General features: G+C 30.5%; 1 non-coding gene across 1 annotated transcript; it reads left to right on the top strand.

The window, feature by feature from the left end:
- Positions 1–2,049: 2,049 nt before the first annotated feature.
- On the top strand, positions 2,050–2,121 carry Trnaa-cgc. Its single transcript has one exon. It is a non-coding gene; the product is annotated as a tRNA-Ala (tRNA).
- Positions 2,122–5,308: the final 3,187 nt, after the last annotated feature.

Here is a 5,308-nt window from a genome sequence, read left to right as displayed (position 1 = left end):
ACGTGAAATTTTTTTTCTGATTTTTTTTCAGAATAGTTAAGTCCATACTACCACATGACGTCAAGATCTGGACGCCTTGTATATGAATTAAATATTGAAATATTTTTTTTACGATTCGTACTCTGGAATAACTTACTAAAATATTACAGGCCTACAATAAGCGGTTGAATTTAAAATGTCAGCAAGCTTTAAAATTTCTCTGCATGCTTGGGTGATTCTAATCAGAATCTATGTCAAAGCATCTATAGTATAGAATATAGATTCTATACGTTCTGTGGTATTGGTAGGTAATGATTACAATTTTTGTCAACACTTAAATTAAATAAATTTTGAAAATACAAACAGGATGCAATGAAACGTAATTAATTATTATAAACAAATTAATTTAATTTATACATACACTGATATTATAAGTACGTTACGACAACATGTAGACAACTCCTAGTTAGTTCTTGGTGCGGCTGTTGACACGCGCGCCGACAGTGCCATATTCACAATAAATCTATCTCCAATTTAGCGACATAGTAAAACCAACTAATTAGTGATCCCTATCGATAGAAGGATCCAAAGAGCACTTTTTGCCACTGCCACCGAATTAATGTTTCAATCAAACTGTTAAGTAATACAATATACAATGTAAACGAAACTATTGTTTAAATAAAACGTTTTAGCATAGAGAAACGATATATTCTCAAAGACTTCCCCAGTCAACGTGTTAATTAAAGTAAAATCTTTATTTTCGAACAGTTGAACATTTCATCAAAATAGATAATTCTTATTCTTGTTGATTAAGTCGAGTATTTACACATGTCGAGTAGTTTACGCAACTAGCCTTAAGGCAAACTGCTACTTACAAGTAGCTAAGTAACTTTTGGTATCTTAAATAAAATATGAATGAGAAAAATCAGCAAAACAAATAAAAAATATTAAGTTTTGTTAAATAAAATAAATAATGATATGGCGAGCATAGCTCTTTGGTAGCGTGTTCGATTCACACGACAGGGGTCTTCGGATCAAATCCTGTCAATGACATAGAATTTGTTAAAAATAATATGTGTAGTTAATTTGAAATCAAATAAAATTGTGTTTGTTAAATAGAATTTGAATAAAAATTAAGAAATAATAGGAATAACAAAATTCGAAGAGTTGAATTTGAATTAGGAGTAAGAAGTGGAATATTGGAACTTGAAAGAAGAATGAAGAAAAAAATTGAATGAAGCTGAAAATTAAATAGAATTAAAAATTTGAAAAAGAGCAAGAATTGAGGAAAATAAGAAAAAGATTAAGAAGAATATAGAATAGTTATGTATCCTATTCTATAGATTGAAAATGATATAAAAATTAGAATGTAACTAAATAAAAGTGTTGTAGGTGGCTAAATGATCAGAGTAAGCGAGGCAAAATAAAAATTAAAAAAAAAAAATAATGACACTTTCTCTAATAAAAATAATTTTTAATGTTTCGATTTGTTTTATGACAAAATTTTGTCAGGGTTGCATGAGAGCAGTTACAACAGCCTATTCACTAAGTATCCTCCTCGTGCAATACTTTTTGTTTCAGACGGTTCTTTCTCGTCGATGCCTGGCTCGATTTTGGATTTTTCCGTTTTTCTTGGTTTCTCAAGAGCGGACTTGGGTGCATATGTCGTGGGGTCATCCGCTCGTAATAAGGCTTCCATTCTGCTTGAATCCAGATAACCACGTTGGCTGGATACGCTGCTTTCCTGGACGACAGCTGCTTTAAGCGTATCATCCTTTTCGCTGGACTGAATAGATGGTATCTCCCCTGGGTCGCTTAATAGCAGTTTCATCGTGTCTCTTTGTTTTGACGCCATATTTGAAACTGATAAAAAAATACTTTTTTTTTTTTAATTTTGATTAAATTTTTTTAAAATATTGTTTTTTTTGTGATTTGATGTGTGTCAGATGGTCTTTTATTTCGTAAGGAAAATTATGTGTAGGCTCAATTATTAATATCGCAATAGCGTTGCATTCATTTTTTTGACACATTTTGAAAAATTTAAATGCAAAAATAAATATTTTTCACGAAGGGGTTGTAACTCAGGGGTAGAGTGTCCGCTTCGCATGCGGGAAGTCCTGGGTTCGAATCCCAGTGTCTCCATAACGTTTTTATACACATTTAAATATCTAAAAAATTATAGATATATAAATACTATTAATGTTGAAATTTCAGTGAATTATTTATTAAAGCTATTAAATAAATTTAATACCTTTAAATTAAATTTAACAACACAACATCGAATCTGTAATCTTATTGTTAGAAAATGTTGAGTTTTTTCAGAATTTTAATGCAAAATTAGTAGAGTGGTGTTGTGTCTTTTGGCTAATCGAGCCGAGATAAAATGAAAGCATCCGGCGACCCTTATTTCATAAAAACTATTATCAAACATTATCGTTTTTTTTAAATTAAATTTTTCAAATAATAAAAAAATGGTTGTGTAAAAATTTTGAAATAAATTGCTTTTTTGAAAATTTCAAAAAAATTTAAATGTTGGAAACTTTTGAAAATCTTGATTTTTTATATTTTGAATATGATCGATTTTTTTTTGTAAACTTTTAATTTTTTTAAATTTTTCAAAATTTTTCAAAAATTTGAAATGATCGAAAATTTTTCTTGGCATCAGAGAATCTTTATTTCCTAAAATATTATGATCATATTTTATCGACTTTTTTATATTTAAAACAACCAAATTTTTCAAATAATTTTCAAAACTGGTTGTTTAAACATTTTGAAATAAATTGCTTTTTTGATTTTTTTAAAATATTTAATTTTTTTTTTTTGAATTTTGAAAATAATCGATTTTTTTGTGAACTTTGAATTTTTTTGATTCTTTTAAAATTTTTCGAAAGTTTCAAACAATCGAAAATTCGAGATTTCAAAATTTTAAAACTGTGCCTTCCTTGAAATGCAATCATTTCTGCTCACCGTCAATACTTAAAATGTTGTTTGTATCATTCTAATCAGATGATTGAGTTCTCTTAGAAACTGCATGAGCACTGTTTGTAGTCTTTGCACTGTTACTCCTAAATGGCTGGACCCGCTTTCCGCGAAATCTAACCATTACGTCTTCTGATCAGTACGAAATGAATGTTTTTTTGACTTATTCAAATCGATTACACGATCCGATAAGATTGACTCATGTGAAGGAGATTTGTTTAAACTATATAAGTGTACTCCAAAAATGAAAAATCTTGGTATAAAGCTCAAAAAAAAAATGATACAAAATGTCTACTTGTTATTAAAATTTTCATTATATATCCGATAATTTGATTTGCATATGTCTAATTATCATTTTTGACCACCAAACGATATTGTTTTAACACTATTACTGGATCTCCGAAAATGCTGGACCTGACTCCCCAATTTTTATTCTTTTTTAACATTGTTAACAGCAATCAGAATATATTGCTGTTTTATGGCTGTTTGGTTCAATATCAACTCAAGTAGTATTTTACTTAAGTATAAAAAGTTGGCATGGTAGATAACCCTTCAATGAAGATTACTAGTTACTTAAAGAAGATCTGCTGGTTGTTTCTTGAGTCTTCTTTCCCAAAAATAATCAATCTTTCATTTCATCAATACCAGTAATTGGAACTTTAAATCGGACGCTCCATTCTCTTATATATTTATTAGGGTGATCCTTAACAAGGACATATTTGAATTTCTTTGCTCCCAAGGGCGCCAATGCTTTCAAATTAATAAAAAATTAATCTCTAATAGTATTAGCTCTTAATATAAACATTTAGATAGAGCGCACGCCAATTAAAAGTTTCTTATATTTGTTATTAACATACGCTTTAAGTAAATTCTTGCGCCATCTGTATAGTATTCCTGAACATAAATATTATGACACATAAGAATATTTGTAAACCACTTAACCTCTCGGTTGATCCGTGTTTCCGAAATCGTCGACAAAAATTTGTATTTGCACGCACACACGCACACACACACACACACACATATATATATATATATAATATATCATTTTCGATTTTTTGCGATTACTATAACTTGCCCTAAGGTAAGTTAAAAAAAACTGTACTGTTAGAAGTATGAGTTAATAACAAGAATAAGGTTTTGTTTATTATATATTTCTTGTAAACATATATAAAGGTCGACGCTCAAATATAAGCACTTATCTTAGATCTATAAAATACTAAAGATGAAATTGACAGTATTTATAATAATTATTTGACAATATTTAAAACAATTATTATTAGCTATAGATCAATATTTATTTGATTATTATTTATTATCGTCTATACTACGAATATTAAATTCTGATAGGGGAAGTTCCAGCAATTTGCCTTAATGCACAATGCTTCTCGCCACTAATTTCTACCTATATTAGTGAAAATGTATCAATAGTACATAAGTTATCGTAAAATAAATTTATTGAAGTGCGATAATGATTTTACAACTGGTCAATAGCGAAACTGTTACCTGTAATCGATTGATAAGATCCAAATAACATGTAATTGATATCTTAATTCCTAATACAGTAAAAGGTGCGCAATTCTTTCTTTGTCAAATTCCCGAGTCATTATGTTCAGTCCATTGATTGCGAGAACTCGACAATCCCGCTCTATAGAAATCGCAGCATTGACTTCGCAACAGCGGCCGGATTATCGTCTATTAGGAATTAATCGGCGTTATAATTACGTTTAGTTCAAAGTTTTCAACGAACATAAAAAAATCACCTGTCGGAACGCTGCTGTACAAAGAGGAAATTAAAAACACTAAATCTACTCTTGCAGAGGTTCAAATTCGTAATCCTGGCTCCTGTGTATCTCTCTTTTACTCGTGGGTGGTATTTGACTCGAAACACTGGAACGGGTAGGGGGTTACGTTATTTCCCTTTTATTAAAAGTCAAGCGTGCCCATATTGCAAGGGCATTTTTTGAAAAGCTCCGTCAACGTTATTATACCTATCACAGGGGTGAATTCACTGTAAACACAGCCACGTGAGGGTGGGTTAGTTGCGCTCCGTGCGACAATATCGTTCGCCGCCCTTCGGACAGACGTTATTTGTTGTGATGTTATCCGACACGGTTATCGAGTTATTTGTTTCTACTGTGTTACATTTTAATATTGTTTGTCACAGATTAAAACTTTGCGGAGCTGAGCAAATACGAACGTTTACCGAGAGCTTCTTTATTTATTCATGAGTAAAGCACTCGTAACATAGTGTAACATTGCATAAGTAAGACACTAAACTAGTGGTGCATGGCATCGTGCCTTAAGGCTAATTGTTTGAACTTTCCGTGAAAACTTAAATTTAAAGCAA

This window comes from Ctenocephalides felis, unplaced genomic scaffold (assembly GCF_003426905.1).
Source record: "Ctenocephalides felis isolate EL2017-DRISC unplaced genomic scaffold, ASM342690v1 CF-g0.4_SCAFFOLD_01886, whole genome shotgun sequence".
Taxonomy (NCBI): domain Eukaryota; kingdom Metazoa; phylum Arthropoda; class Insecta; order Siphonaptera; family Pulicidae; genus Ctenocephalides; species Ctenocephalides felis.
This window is presented reverse-complemented; position numbering and strand designations above follow the sequence as displayed.